Here is a 17,009-nt window from a genome sequence, read left to right on the forward strand (position 1 = left end):
AGTATGGAAAAAAGGCTGTTTGTTAGCTACCAGGCAGAATTTGGGTGGGAACTCATATTCTGATCAAAGAGACAGGCCCTATAAAGATGGAAGGACACTGAAAGATTTACACTGCCTTGTGCACTGTATGCATGCAGCACTGTGGTGCAATGGGTTAGCCCTGTTGCCTCACAGCGCTGTGGTCCCAGGTTCGATCCCGGCTCTGGGTCACTGTCCGTGTGGAGTTGCAAATTCTCCCCGTGTTTGCGTGGGTTTCATCCCCACAACCCAAAGATATGCAGCCTAGGTGGATTGGCCACGCTAAATTGCCCCTTAATTGGAAAAATGAAATTGGGCACTCTAAATTTAAAAAAAAAGAGAATCTCACAACAGGCGAAAATCATGGGCGGCGCTGAGCGTCCGAGAGAATGCCAAGCTCCGGGCCTGGACAGCAGCGCCAATGCATTCTACTCCACACATACAGTAAATGGCGTTGGGATATCATTAGCAGGCCTGACCCGGTATTTCCCTGGGTCTGCACGATGCTCCGCCCCATTACCCCTGCACCCTATCCTTCATCCTGCACCGCACCCCACCCCCCCCACACTCCACCCCCTCTCCTCCCCACCAACCTCCCTCCCCAACCGCCACTGCCCGCCGGTGGTGCAGCAAGCGGCCCAACCAATGGCAACACCCACAGTAGCCCTTATAGGAGGGCACCAGATGGGGACCGTATAGTGTACTGCTGGCATGGGTAGCGCCAGCCATCAGCCTGTCAGCAGGGATGGGTGCTGGGGCTGGAGGCCCCCGTAGTGCCGGGCATCGATGGCCATGGGTGCTGTTCAGAGGACAGAGTGCCGGAAGATGGTCCAGTGGTGTTCGTGGAGATGGGCGAGGTTGGGGGTGGGGGGTGGTATCATGTGGGGGCAGGGGCTGCAGTGTAAGCTGGGGCCACCATCTAGTCCGTTGGACTTTGTCACACGTTCCCACCAAACCCTTGGGGAGGCGGAGGTGGGGATTGTGGTGGAGAGGGATGGTGGTGGGGTGGGATATCGGGGTGGTAAGCGGTGGCTACACTGGGGTCCCTGGCCTGAGCCCACTCCCAAGTCCGCCCCCCCCCTCCCCCTGCCCCCAGCGCCTTCTTCGCAGCCAGGGTAGACCTAGCCCATCCCTCACACCCCTTTGACTGAGCACAGAGGCGGGTTGCAACATTGTAAACAAGTGTTTATTGTGAAAGGGTGAACATTTGTGTGCAGGTTTGTGCCCTAGCTTATAATGCTATACTGTGTGCTGCACCCATGCAATTATAACTGGTGTCTAACTTTCTGGCAATACGGGCCCTAACGCTACGTCCAGGTGGATCTCCAGGCACTACGTCAGGAGTGGAGGTGGCCTGCTACGTTTCCCGCCTTGTGACAGTGCCTCCCATTGATGGCCGTCCTCTGGTGCGACTGGACCTGGATGGGCCCATCAGTTGCTCAGGTGTCCCAGGAGGCGTGGTGCCACCCTGTTCTGCCCATTGCCCCTCAGATATGCCAGACACAGGAGGGGGTGCATCCGAGACGTTGTGGTGTTCTGACACCACTTCTGTAGGAGTCACCGACACGGGCCCCATCACCTCCTCCTCCCTCGGGGTGCCCAATATTCCCCGGGCTACTTCTTGGGATGGGGGGGGCTAACCCCTGAGACTCCCCCGCCACCTGGCACTGCCAGTCCTGGAGGCCTGCTCCCGTCTTGACCGAGGTCTGCATACTCACGGCTATGGAGCACAAGGAGTAGACCCACCTCTTTCTGGGACTGTACCATATCACCCAGAGACTGTGCCACGTCCTTCTGGGACTGGGCCACCTCCACCTGGTACTGTGCCACATCACCCAAAGACTGTGCCACCTCCCGTTGTGACTGGCTTTGGTCGGCCTTCACTCGGGCAATGCCGCCGACGCTCTCAACCATGACCCACAATGACTGGGCCAAGATCTGGAGTATCTCTGCAATCTCCCGGTGGCTCTAGTACATGGCTGCCAGTAGCAGGGCCACCATCCGCACAGAGTGCCCCATGCCTTGGTCATCCCGGCTCATGACCGATATCTTCACCCCACGACCTCCACCGTGGATGCCACCCATGCAGTGTTGGCCTGGGTGGCACGCATGATCGGCATCACCTCCTGCCCCTGCAGGCGGTGGATAGTTTCTGACAACACTTCATGTAGACCCTGGCTCAGTGAATGCACCTCCATTATCGATCAGACCGCCCTTTCCCGAAGCCCAAAACCCATCTGGACGGCAGCTAGTCGCTGGGGTTGGGCCAGCGTCTGACCGTCTGCCTGTCAGGTTTAAAGAGGTAAATCAAAAACACCTTTCTGATTGATAGTGAGAGGAGAAATCAGGGCTGTTTCAATTAATCCCTCTCCTGTCCATAACATTAGCCACACAGTCAGACTTATCATCTTACTACAGGCAACATTTTAATAAAGAAGGAACTGGAATCTACATGTCACCTCCAAGACCACAAGTGCTCCATATCTCCTTGAAGCAGAGCAATAAGTAAATATGGCAGCAAAATTTCATACCGCAAGGTCTCACAACCAACAATGAGAGAGATGACCAGGTCATATGCATTAGTGATATGCAAGTGAATAGTGTCAGGCTCCCATTTATCTCAATCTGACACTGGTTCCCTGCATAAACCCTCACCTAAAAAACCACTCCTCCAGCTGTGCAGCACTTCCTTCCACAGTGCTGTATCAAATGGTGACCCCGGAGTATGTGCTCAAACTCCTGGAATGGGAATTGAACCCATGATCTGATTCAGAGATGAGAGTCCACCACTGAGCCACCTGCTACTAAAATTGACAATTAGCAAACTCTTTGTTCCCTTTGGCAAACATAACACAAGTGAGCGGTCCTGCAGCAAAAAAGACATTTCATCAATTGACAATTATTGATTATTACGATTGTTGCAAAAAGAATCCTGTCTAAAATGAGATGAACTGTTGGCAGAGCTAGCACTAAGCCACAGATCAAAGTTTGCTCTAAGCTATTGATACCTTTATGGTAAGTGGCATCAGTGGACCAATTAGTACAGTCTTCTTTTTCTTAAAAGGACGCATCATTGCTGCTCATGGACATGAACCTGAGTTTCTACTCTCCTTATCAATAGTTTGCCGAGAGCAGAGATAACAAAGGAACGTTTTATGTTGGGGAAGACAAATATTTCCAACCCAATCAAGGAATGGTGGTAAAGTGTTTTATTTGTTCACTGGGAGTTACTGTAATGAACAGGCTCTGAAATGATTGTGATTATAGTGATGAGAAATACAAATGCAGTTGAGATTTAAAGCTGTGCCACATAAATACTTCACGTTCTTAAATTGTTTACAATTCTATTACCACGCATCAGTCTGTGTTCAGCACCTATTATAAGACTATCAGTCTTCTCGTGGTTCCTCACCCATGAAACAATTTTTCTTGTTATCTGATGCACTGTGATCCAATGATGTATTATTGTGCACTATCTACCCAGTATTGGAAAATAATTTTCGGTGATTTGAACTCTCAAGTAGATCAAAGGACAATATTTGCCGAGTCTTGCATTCTGATCACAAACTCAGTTCATGTGTTGAATCAGTGGCATATTCGTCAATTAATCCTAATATTTTTTCTTGACACATAATTGTGGGTTATTGTTGAAATGACGGTTCTCCAGATTTTAATGGAGTGACTTATTTGCTTCATGGAATCTCTTTGTCTGTTCGACATGAAGAACTGAGATTGAAAAATAAGTGCATTCTCGTTAATAATCCTAGAAAATTCCAGGAATAGTAATAACAGACCTCTTTGTCAATGAAAATGTCAATTTGAAAATGGATGGCAGTTGTACAACAGCAGTAATTGCCATCAACCTTCAAAGGGGATACAGAGTTTCGAAATGAAAATTATGAAATTATTTGAGCTCAGCTTCGAAACATCCAACTTACACTTAGTAAGAGCAATGGTGATTTTAAGTATGAGTAAAGTGCCTCATTATGGAATGATGGATTCAAATTGGATCCAACTGGATTAGAATGGTGGCTAGTGGAAGAAAGATCTTTGGGTTGAATAGAGATCAGGAATGAGCGTGCAAACTGGAATTGAATGCAGAGCAGTCGATGTTCATGGAGGGAATGACAGGGATGAACATTTCAAGCCCCTCTCCATTAATTTTCCATTTTTCATTGCAGTATTTTGAATTAAATTACTGGTTTTGAAAAACTGTTTTGATTCCCCTTTCTGAATGCGCTCCTGTCCGACTGGAATCAACGAATGCGGGTGACCATTTATTTTTTTGCTTTTTCTTTTGTCCCTTTGAAATTGCCTTTCTCATTAGAAAGTCAATGAGATCATGGCCGATGTGCTACCTAACCCCAGGTACCTGTGTTGCTCTTTTTAACCTTAGTCTATTTGCTCTGTTGACATCACCTTTGCTCATGAGTCGCCAGGTATCTTTATGATACCGCCACGTGGTTCAAGTTCAGGTTATGATTAATAATACAGCACACCGCTTAGAAAGGATTAAAACAACTGTCATTTATTATTTACAACAAGCAATATTAATACCCTAATACTACTATTAATATAATAAACCTATCACTACTGGCCAATACTTAACTTAGGAAGAGCCCACCAGGCCAGGGAAACGAATGGCTTGTCCAATCAAATCTGGCCCGCGGGATTCAAAAGGCTGCTACTGGTCGGTGGTTAGGTGTCTCTCCCGGATAGCGATCGCTGGATTCAAACTTATTATTGCCGGTGGCTGGTCTTGCGAAGGTCTCGAGCAGGCGAAGAGGAGGGAGAGAGAGAGAGATCTGAACTTGGACCCCCACTTTTATAGGGCCCAGGGGCTTCCCGCCTCCCGGGGCGGCCCTTGACCCTGAGTCCCAAGTGATTGGATCTGTCCCCAATCTCTGGGGTCGATGTGTCCAATGGTGAGGCGATTCCTCGATCGGGGGGTGGTCGTTCACCTGTCTTTGTTTCGGCCACTGCAGGCGCCGACAGGTCTGGTCCGGTATTCAATTGCTAATATGGTGCAATTGTTCCCGGGGATAGCCGATTTAACTGTGGATGTCTGAATAGATGGGCTGCAAACAGTCCTGAATGAAACTGCAAATACCTGGGTTGATGGGCTGTTGATAGCCCTGAGTATCAATCTGGGCTAACTTCCCAGAGCCGAATATGCAATACTGTCTGCAGCTGCCTGCTTGTGTCTTCTTAGCTGCTTTTCCCAGCAGTCTTTCGGGTTAGCCATTTTAAACTGGGTTTTGGCCAGATTAATCGGAACGCAGCCATTTTACGTGGCTACACCTGCTTTTGCACCTGCTTGACAAAAATCTATCGATCCGAGATTTAAAATTTACAATTGATCAATTTCTGTTTGTGGAAGAGGGTTCCAAATCTTTGCCGCCCTTTATGTGTAGAAAAGTTTCCGATTTCACTCCTGGAAGGCATGTCTTTAATTCTTAGACAATGACTGCTAGCCCTGAATTCCCCAGCCAGAGCAAATAGTTTTTCTCCGTACACTAGCTATTGCTTTTAATAGCTTGAAAACAGCAATCAAATTACCATTGAACTTTGCAAACTCTAGCAGATGCAATACTAGTTTATGAATCTCTGCTGGTCATTCACCCTTAGGAGTCCCATTATCATTCTGGAAAGCCTATTCTCCACTCCCTCCAATACCTTGATTCCTGATTATTACCATACCATGCACAAACACTCAAAAAGAGGATTGACAGAATTACCTTAATAATAATAGCTTATTGTCACAAGTGGGCTTCAATGAAGTTACTGTGAAAAGCCCCAAGTCGCCACATTCCAGCGCCTGTTCGGGGAGACCGGTACGGGAATTGAACCTGCGCTGCTACCTTGCTCTGCATTACAAGCCAGCTATTTAGCACACTGTGCTAAACCAGCCCCTTGTAGTAGTAACTGGAAATTTTAAGTCAGTTCCGAGGAGATTGATAGAAACAGACAGATGGGTTGTCCCATTGCCACGACATTGACGCTAGTGCACGGTCAATTTCAGCCCCACTTGACCGGGAGTCACAACATAGGTGAAATTAGATGTTACTTTAAAATACTTGAGGACCTTGGCCCAATAAACTGCAGTCACCAGGTTTATAACTTTCACACAAATAATATTTTATTATGTACAGTATGATAATTAAACTGACTATAATTAAACTAATACCATTTCCCTACACCCCCCCCCCCCCCACCCCACCCCCAGACTTTCTAACTGCAACCATTGTCTCTACACACCCTGGGGTGTGTAGAGGTAAAAGGTAAATGCATTATTAATAAAACAAAAGAATAAAGGATCGTTGATGGACTGGGATGACTTCTGGTTAGTGTCTTTCTGAGCTTCAGCTTTCATTTCAGTACTTCTTCCTTCTAGACTTGAGATGGTTTTCTAAGGCAAGATTGTCTCCTTTCTCTGTAGATTCAACACCACTTAAAGTTTACAGTAAAGATGCGCAAGGCACTCACTGGTTTAAGAGCAATAAAGCAGTTCTTTACTTCAGCAACGGGAGAGAGAGAGAGACAAATAAAGAGACAGAGACAGATTGTTCCTTTCACTTCCAAGGTCTAAACACTTCTGCCCAATTCTCTCAAAAAGCATCTCGCAGGGAACCAATCATGGACTGTTGTCAGGTAGAACACTGTCCCTGGCCAATTCACTGGTTGCCAGCCAACCAATCGAATTAGCTGCCTCCAAAATCTAGATGTTTCTCGGCACTGACTTCTCCTTTCCAAAACAAGACCTGGGTATACAATGTCCTGACAAGCAGCCTGCTTCAGCTTGGGTCCTCTGCTTAAAGGCACATTCCGATTATGGGTCCATGGACCAAAAAATAATAAAAGAAAAAAAGTGGGAACAAGAAAATAAACATACCTTCCCCCCAGAAGGATGAAACGTCATTGCAAGGAAATTTCATACCATGGTATGAGATACAAAACACACATCCTTCCTTTCCCACTGCCTAAGTTCCCCAAATTCTTACCTCCGCCATTTATCAACATTTATTTCCATGCCAATGCATCCACAATAATATTATCCCTTCTGGGAGTATGTACATTGAAAGGTTGCAACAATAAACTCCAACGGAACAATCCTGCGTTTCAAGTTATAAATTTTTCCACAAAGGCAAGCAAATTATGGTCAGTATCGACTTGTCTTTGCTTATGATCATGCCGGACATGCACTTCAAAATGCTGAAGGGCTAGTAGCAATGCTAAGGCTTCCTTCTCAATGGTGGAGTATTTTTTTCTTTGGCACAGACTTTGTATTTTTTTAAAGTATTCCATCTCTATTCCTGATTCGTTATCCTGTTGTAACACTGATCCTACCCCCAGGTCACTGCCATTTGTGGCCATTTTAAAAGGTTTGGGAAAATCAGGGACATCAACATTGGATCGCTTACCAATATGGCCCTCAACCTCTCAAACTCTGTTTGGCATTCCGTGGATCATACCATTTTTGCTTGTTTCCGCAATACATTAGTCAAAGGTGCCTCTAGGTACTGAAGTTAGGGACACAGTTTCTGCAGAAACCGCACATGCATAGGATTTGATTTCATTTGATTCATTCGTGTCACATGTATTAGTATAGAGTGAAAAGTACTGTTTCTTGCGTGCTGTACAGGCAATGCATACCGTACATAGGGAAGGAAGGAGAGACTGCAGAATATAATGTTACAGTCATAGCTAGGGTGTAGAGAAAAGATCAACTTAATACGAGGTAGGTCCATTCAAAAGTCTGATGGCGGCAGGGAAGAAGCTGTTCTTGAGTAGGAACCTCATAATCTCCCGTTTCATTTTTGGAACAGGGAAATATAGTGACCCCATTACCTTGTTCTGGGTACCACTTTTGCATCGGGAAACACACTTTTGGCCAAATAGATGACTAAGTTGGCCAACTGCAGTTATTTAAATAACCCCTCCAATTGTTCTCCTTCCATGTGTCAATGTATACAACCACATCATCAAAGTAGACCCTGCAGTTAGGCAGCCGAGCCACTAATTGGTACACGAGTCACAGAAATGTAGCTCGTGTATTTTTAAATCCAAACGGCATCACTTTACACTGATACAATCACCTTCGAGTCACAAGGGTGGATATCTCTTTAGCCCTGTCAGAAGCTTATAGCCAAGTTCCGCACACATGAGTGCGGCCTCAACCGGGACCTGGAATTCATGTCGCATTTCATTCATCCCCCACCATCTGGCCTGCAAAATCCTACCAACTGTCCTGGCTTGACACAATTCACACCTCTTTAACCTGGGGTTACCCCATCTCTGGATCTGTAAAGATTTAATCACCTGCTAATGCTCGCATTCCAAGCATTGTCTGGCATCTTTGAATCTGTCTATATATATGTTTCTGGAACATACCTCTTCATTCAACTGAGGAAGGAGCAGCGCTCCAAAAGCTAGTGACATCGAAACAAACCTGTTGGACTTTAACCTGGGGTTGTAAAACTTCTTCCTGTAAAGGAACATTTAATAGGTTGATTTTCGAAAGGAATGAGGCATTACCTATCCTATAGATAGGTAACACCTCATTCTCCAACTTTGGAATTGGATTTGACCTTCTGTTGACCTTCACAGAACTGGGCTCAGCTTAGGCACTAACAGGTCCGGCGAACTCCAGCTACTCTTACTTGGCTCAGTTAAAGGATTCTCCAACATGTATTGGATTTCTGCTTTTATCTGAGCCTAGTTTCTGTGGGCTCAGTTGATATGGATGCTGTTTTATTGGGTTGTCGTCACCAATGTCCACATCATGTTCAGTCAAGGTAGTGCACCCCGATGAGTCCCCACAAATATTCTTATGCTTTTGCAGTAGCCTCATGAGATCTTTTGGTTGCTATTTTTCTAAGTATGCAAACTCAGTATCTAGCTGTTCTAATATGACCGTATTTGCTAGTCGTACCACAGGAGGGCTGCTTTGTGAACTGCCGACCTTTTCCTCGAACTTGCTCTTACTTTCTCTGTCCTCTTCCACTAATTCTACCAACTGACACACTGGTACCTTCCTATTTTACTCCCTGCAATGATATTTCTTCAACACATTTATGTGGCATAATCAGTCCTTCTTCCTATGGGCTGGAGATCCATCAGGTAAGTCACCTTACTCACCCTCCAAACTACCTAATAGGGTGAATTGGACATTCTGAATTCTCCCTCCATGTACCCGAACAGGCACTGGAATGTGGCGACTTGGGGCTTTTCACAGTAGCTTCATTGCAGTGTTAATGTAAGCCTACTTGTGACAATAAAGAGTATTATTATTATTATTAGGGGCTGCTGAATTTCACTTTCAGAGGTTCACCCTGCAAATGCAACAATACCACTAGCTCAGCTGTTTCTGTAGTGTAGTGGTTATCACATTCGTCTTACACGCAAATGGTCCCCGGTTCGAAACCGGGCAGAAGCATCTCGTGCTTCTAGTTTAAGGGCAGCACGGAGCACAAGTGGATAGTACTGTGGCTTTACAGCGCCAGGGTCCCAGGTTAGATTCCCCACTGGGTCACTGTCTGTGCGGAGTCTGCACTTTCTCCCCATGTCTGCGTGTGTTTCCTCTGGGTGCTCTGATTTCCTTCCACAGTCCAAAGAAATGCAGGTTAGGTGGCTGGGCCATGATAAATTGCCCTTAGTGACCAAAAAGGTTAGGAGGGGTTATGGGGATGGGGTGGAAGTGAGGGCTTAAGTGGGTTGGTGCAGACTCGATGGGCCAAATGGCCTCCTTCTAAGGGCAGCACGGTAGCATTGTGGATAGCACAATTGCTTCACAGCTCCAGGGTCCCAGGTTTGATTCTGGATTGGGTCGCTGTCTGTGCGGAGTCTGCACATCCTCCCCGTGTGTGCGTGGGTTTCCTCCGGGTGCTCCGGTTTCCTCCCACAGTCCAAAGATGTGCAGGTTAGGTGGAATGGCCATGATAAATTGCCCTTAGTGTCCAAAATTGCCCTTAGTGGTGGGTGGGGTTACTGGGTTATGGGGATAGGGTGGAGGTGTTGACCTTGGGTAGGGTGCTCTTTCCAAGAGCCGGTGCAGACTCGATGGGCCGAATGGCCTCCTTCTGCACTGTAAATTCTATGATAATCTATGATAATCATCTCCAGCTTGGAATATTTTGAACCTGGCATGTTTGTCTGTCCACATTTTCATTTGTTCTCCCGAAACCTTTAAATGCTTTGGACTACCTGAAAATATTCTGAGTCTTTCCAGAAACATGGACACATAATCCAACATTGAGGATTCTTCCTTGCGTTTTAGAAACTTCTCTTTCATCAACTTTAATGGGGCCGGTACTTCATGGCCATAGACCAATTCAAATGGGCTAAACCCAGTAGATTCTTTCGGAGAATCCCTGGTGGCAAATTGTGAAAAATCCAATCCCTTGTCCTAATCTCTTGGACATTCATGGCAATAGTGGGCAGCACGGTAGCATGGTGGTTAGCACAATTGCTTCACAGCTCCAGGGTCCCAGGTTCGATTCCAGGCTTGGATCACTGTCTGTGCGGATAGGGTGGGGGTGTGGGCTTGGGTAGGGTGCTCTTTCCAAGAGCCGGTGCAGACTCGATGGGCCGAATGGCCTCCTTCTGCACTGTAAATTCTATGATTCTAATAGGAATGCCCTAATCACGGTTTTGAGAGTCTGATGATTTCTCTCCAAAGCTCCCTGAGATTGTGGGTGATAGGCAGTTGAATTTAGTTGCTTGATACCTATGGTGTGATTTAACGTGCAAAAAACAGAGTTCCGTTTTGGGCGAGTACAGTGGGGTCTTACCATGCTGCAATGACCCTGCTATCAAATGAGACATTTTTATTCTTGGCCAGGAACATCTCACTGAGGCCACACTTACCTCATTTCCTGCACTGACAAGCTTAGCTCGTCAGTGCTGGAAGCTATCGGGGCGCCATTTCTAAATGTTGCCTCCATCTCACAACCCCCCGTGGTCACCACACCATGGCCTCTGGACCCCCCCTCCCCCATGCCCCACCTACCTCTTAGGTGTCCTCGAGCCCACCCTCACCCCATCTCATAAAGGCAGTGCAACCCCAGGCCAATCCCTGGCACGAGCAACCTGGCACCTAGGCACCATGGCACTGCCACCCTGGCACCCTGGCAGTTCTAGAGTGGCATTGCCAAGGTACACGCATGGCAGCGGGAGTGGCAGGGTACCACTCTGCCCAGAGCCTGACCACGCATCAGCTTCCAATGACCTGGGAACCCCCCCAGGTGCCATTACACCTGGCTACGTTTGTGTGGACCAGTGCTAAATGGTGCCATGGTGAGGTCTCCCAGACACAGGCGTTCGTTCCAGGGACCTGGAAGATTTGGGTGGCGACACATTTAAATAAGCCTAAAGGCTCACTTTATTATGTCAATCTGGATCTCGCCCAGTGAGGGCAAGATCCAGATTGTGACGTCTCACGCGATCTTGCGAGAGTTAATGGCCTCTCCCATCACCAAATTGTGCTGAGCGAGGCCGTTCAGTCGCACCCCTAAACTATGAATAATGTCTTTCAAAATTTTAGACAGAAAGTTGAAACCCTGGTCAGATTGTACTTCCAAGGGTAGGCCATTAGGGTAGGCATGTGAAGAACTGAGTCAACTTTTCCACTGCTCCCTTAACTGTCATTGTTCTTAAATGTATAGCTTCCGGCATATCCAAGATTGTAAGAATGTACTGACACCCTGCCTTCGTTTTAGGTAATTGTCCTCCGCAATCTACCAATACTTGACTAAATGGTTCTTCAAACACTGGTATGGGTCTAATGGCATGGCTTTAATCCCATGTGCAGTTTATCTATTATCTGACAGGTGTGACCGGTTGTACACAATTGCACTGCATCCTTATGCAGTCCTGGCTACGAAAAATGCCTGTTGACTGATGCCTGAGTTGTTTAAATTCCCACATGCCCTGCCATGGATATCGCATGTGCTACCCGCAGTATTTCCCTCCGATATTTGGGCAGTGTCACTATCTGATGAACAAGCTCCTCCGCAGGTCTATGAGGATGTCTCTACTTCCTCATCAGAACTCCGTTCTTAACGTAATAGCACCTTGGCACCCCCTCAGTGAGAACTGACTGTGTTAATCTATGTAACTTTAGGTCTGCCTCCTGGACCTCAATTAATTAAGTCCTACCAAACAGTTCCTCGGAATTACCCTCATTCGCAAGTATAAGTTTGAGTATTCTACCATCTGATGGTGGTGTGACTTCAATCTCTGGTGGCTGACGTTATTTAGTCATTTCCTTGATCATCATACATGATGGAACATTATCTGGAAACTGTTATTTTCACCATTCTGAAATGAAATGAAATGAAAACTTCAAATGAAGTTACTGTGAAAAGCCCATAGTCGCCACATTCCGGTGCCTGTTCGGGGAGGCTGGTTCTATCTCCTTATCATCCCTCAGACTCTCTGTAATCATGGGTGAAGCTACAACCTTCACTCATTTTTTTAAAATTTGAAGTGCCCAATCTTTTTTTTCCAATTCAGGGGCAATTTAGCGTGGCCAATCCACCTACCTTGCACATCTTTGGGTTGTGGGGGTGAGACCCACACAGACATGGGGAGAATGTGCAAACTCCACACAGACAGTGACTCGAGGCCGGGTTCGAACCCAAGTCCTCGGCGGTGTGAGGCAGCAGTGCGCCACTGCGCCACCGTGCCACTTTCCAACCTTCATCCTGACAATCTTCCTCCAAAGCTGGGTCCTAAGCTTCACTTGGCTCCTAAGAGTTTGACTTCTCCTTTCCAAAACAAGACCTGGGAAACAATGGCTGGAATTCTCTAGCTGTTCGCTGGCAGCGTTATTCTCTGGTACTGCCGACCCCGCCATGGGTTTCCCGGCATCGTCAGGTGGTTTCAATGGGAATTCCCTTTGACTGCACCGGGAATAGAGAATCCCACCATCAGCGAACAACACGCCGCCTCCCACTGCCGAGAACCACACGACTGGTAGGCTGGATAATCCCACCCAATGCCTGACAAGCAGGCGGATTCAGCTTGAATCCTCTGTTTAAAGGCATATTCTGATTATGGATCCACAGACCAAAAATAATCAAATAAAATGAAAGTAAGTGGGAACTAAGGAAATAAACTAGAAGGACCCCTACGCCATTTCCTGTGTATATTTGACTGCCTTTCCTTTTTTTAAAAATGAAATGAAAATGAAAATCGCTTATTGTCACAAGTAGGCTTCAATGAAGTTATTGTGAAAAGCCCCTAGTCGCCACATTCCAACGCCTGTTCGGGGAGGCTGGTACGGGAATCGAACCGTGCTGCTGGCCTGCCTTGGTCTGCTTCAAAAGCCAGCGATTTAGCCGAGTGTGCTAAACCAGCCATTCTGAACCAAATTTAGAGTACCCAATTCATTTTTTCCAATTAAGGAGCAATTTAACGTGTTCAATCCACCTAGCCTGCACATCTTTGCATTGTGGGGGCGAAACCAACGCAAACACGGGGAGAATGTGCAAACTCCACACGGACAGTGACCCAGAGCCAGGATCAACCTGTGACCTCGGAGCCGTGAGATTGCAGTGCTACCACTGCGCCACCGTGCTGCCCTTTGACTGCCTTTCCTAATGGTGCAGATGACATAAGAATTTATTATCTGAAGAATACAATATCATGTCACTTCAACACACATTAGTTTTACAATTTAGCATCCAGACTCAACTGAATTGCAAATTCATGTCTTATCTCTGCATGCAGTTGTCACAGGAAAGCATGTGGTTATCAAGCCAACTTTTTGATATTTGTTTGCCTAGTGTAAATGGGAAATGTATGGAGCCAAACCTTGCGGGGTTTGGCGAGTGAAGGGGAGTTGACAGAAAGATGAGCTCTGCTGCATTCATAATGTTAATATATATAAGGAAAAAAGACAATGTTCTCTATTTAATGCAATCCATTGTGGCAGAAACCATGGCGGTAACATGAAACTTAATCATGGAAGGGGCTGTATGTCATTCCCTGAGCGCGAAGAAAAAGACTTGCAATAAGGTTGGAAGCCGGAAGGGGCCCATGGGGGAAACGCGCCCAATCATTAGGTTCACTATTGAGCCAATTATCGTTAAACCCACCAGAATTTATTGGTGGCTCAGGGGTGACTTGAGAATGACCCGGCTTTCCTCTGCCTCCCGAAGACTGCCAGGAAAATCCTGGCGACACTTAATTCTCAATCGAGGAACCCGCTATGTGAAAGTAGGTGGACCACCCTCCGGTCCTTGTCTTCGACCGTCCCCCCTCTCCTGAGACTCTCTCCTTGAGACCCCTCTCCTGCCTTCATTCACCTGAATCCAGAGATCGCATGATGGACGCCTTCGAGTTTTAACAGCAGCAGCTACTGCATCTGGTGGTGCTGCCAACAATGGAGGGCTGCTGGTAGCTGATTGGTCAGCAGCTTGTGGTAGGCAGGATTTTTGCCCCTGGATCCTGAATCTCAAGGAAGGCCCGAGGGTTCACGTCTTTCTTTGGGGCTATTGGAGATTGTAATCCTTGCATCCGGGATGGCATTGTCAGGACATCTTGTGACCCCAAGAGGCACTTAATTTGGTTGGATTCCCAGTCTGAAACAATGCGGGTTTCCCATCAGTTTTAAAACCAGTGGTTAGACCCATGCCAGTCACACTAAATTCCACCTCATATGTGAAAACATTGTGACTATTTCATATCTGTGTTTGTACACTTTTGGTCTGTAGTCTGTACTCTTACAGCAGAATTATTGCTATGGAACGTACCTCTGTGTGAACAATTCCATTTAAACCCCTTCCGATGCCAAAATCGTGGCAGACGACGGTTTGACGCCAAATCACGATGCTCCGTCACCTCAAAAATGGTGTCAATGTGATGCATGCCGCACGTACTTTGATCACCGTATTGTAGCACAATCAATCACTCACGAGGCGAGATGAGATGAAGTCAATCGATGGCTTTATTACGCAGACTTGTTCCCCAGCAGCTCGGTTACAGAATGCGGCTGCTGGGAGAACCCGGGTTCTTATACTCCGCCTTACTGGGTGGAGCCAGTAGGCGGCAGATCCAATTAGGACCCAGTGTCTGTCCACCAATAGCCTCTCGGCATCACTGGGTACCGTACTACCCCTAATAGATACCACCACATTCACCCCTTGTTAAAAAAGAACCCGGCGGGGTGGTGGGTCACATGGTGGTAGCGGTTTACAAGGTCGGTACTGAGATTCCATTAACACAGTGGCTATGCAACGATATCAACTGTTAACTATTTACAATGCCGCTTTTACTGGGCCGCTGAATTAGTTACAGATCTTGCTTTGTCACGCAGATTCGATGAGTCGAATGGGTACCCTAGTCGTCCTTGCCGATCGTCTCAGCCCCGGTGGTGGTGCAGGTGCTGGCTCGGGCACTGTCGTCTCTGGGAGCGTTGCGATGTTTGCTCCTGTTTCACTACTCCTGGGCGGGCACGGGAGGAGGACCGATCCACCCGGAAAGGGAGCGGCAGTGGGGTGCGCCGGCGGGAGGGAGGAGGTGACTGGTGTTGGGGGGGTGTGGGGAGCTCCGGTGGGTGCCAGGTCCAGCAGGGAGACCGTGTCCTGTCGGCCGTCGGGAAATGCACGTAGGCGTATTGAGGGTTTGCATGGAGGAGATGAACCCTCTCGACCAACGGGTCCGATTTGTGCGCCCGCACATGCTTTCGGAGCAGGATGGGTCCCGGGGCTGCCAGGTAGGAAGTGACGTTCCGGAGGAGGACTTCCTAGGGAAGACAAGGAGGCGCTCGTGAGGCGTTTGATTAGTTGTGGTACACAGCAGTGACCGGATGGAGTGAAGGGCATCCGGGACGACTTCCTGCCAACGGGTAACTGGGAGACTTCTGGACCGTAGGGCCAGTAGGACGGTCTTCCAGACCGTCCCATTCTCCCTCTCTACCTGACCGTTCCCCTGGGGTTGTAATTGGTTGTCCTGCTCAAGGCGATGCCCTTGCTGAGCAGGAATTGACGCAGTTCGTCGCTCATGAAGGAGGACTCCCTATCGCTATGGATGTAGGCAGGGAAACCGAACAGTGTAAAGATGGTGCAGAGGGGGCTTCTTCCGGGTGCGGCAATGACCAGCTGAGTCACACGTTTCGGCAGCTCCCGTTGGAACGGACTTTTGGGCTCTTAATAGGAGCCCCAACGGCAATTTAAGCGGCAAAAACACTGTGCGGTAAACCAGAAGGGAATCCCCCCGGACACGCATGGAAAAGGGAGAGGATAGCGGCCGGATTGCGGAGGATCCTCTGGAGCAGCGGCAAGGAAGGGAAGCTCAAAGCAAGATGGCGTCGGATGGTGGCCGTTTGCTATGGGGCCCGGAGCAGCAAGAGTTCCTGCGGCGCTGTGTGGAAGAGCTGAAGAAGGAGTTGAAGAAGGAGCTGTTGGCCCCGATATTGCAGGCGATTGAAGGACTAAAAGAGGAGCAGAGGACCCAAGAGTGGGAGCTTTGGGTCGTGAAGGCAAAGACTGCTGAAAATGAATATGAAATACAGGGCCTGGTGGTGAAGGCAGAAACGCACGAGGCACAGCATAAAAGGTGTGTGGAGAGGTTGGAAGCGCTGGAGAATAACTCAAGGAGGAAGAATTTAAGAGTCCTGGGTCTTCCCGAAGGCGCAGAAGGGGCGGACGTCGGGACATATGTGAGCACGATGCTTCACTCGCTAATGGGATCGGAGGCCCCGACGGGCCCTTTGGAGGTGGAGGGAGCTTATCAAGTTTTGGCGCGAAGACTGTTTTGGCTGGAGAAATACCTCGAGCTATAGTGGTGAGGTTTCTCCGCCATAATGACAGAGAGACGGTTCTCAGATGGGCGAAGAAAACTCGGAGCTGTAGGTGGGAGAACGCGGTGATCCGCGTATACCAAGATTGGAGTGCGGAGGTGGCGAGAAGGAGGGCAAGTTTCAATCGGGCTAAGGCGGTGCTTCACAAAAAGAAGGTCCAGTTTGGAATGTTGCAACCGCCGAGATT

The 17,009-nt window shown here is 47.9% G+C and overlaps 1 protein-coding gene and 1 non-coding gene across 25 annotated transcripts in view; both read left to right on the forward strand.

The window, feature by feature from the left end:
• Positions 1-17,009, forward strand: part of LOC140429768 (receptor-type tyrosine-protein phosphatase delta-like) — a 3,491,723-nt gene that overhangs the window by 817,792 nt on the left and 2,656,922 nt on the right. The window lies entirely within an intron of this gene.
• trnav-uac (transfer RNA valine (anticodon UAC)) lies at positions 9,382-9,454 on the forward strand. Its single transcript has one exon. It is a non-coding gene; the product is annotated as a tRNA-Val (tRNA).

This window comes from Scyliorhinus torazame, chromosome 9, assembly GCF_047496885.1.
Source record: "Scyliorhinus torazame isolate Kashiwa2021f chromosome 9, sScyTor2.1, whole genome shotgun sequence".
NCBI lineage: Eukaryota > Metazoa > Chordata > Chondrichthyes > Carcharhiniformes > Scyliorhinidae > Scyliorhinus > Scyliorhinus torazame.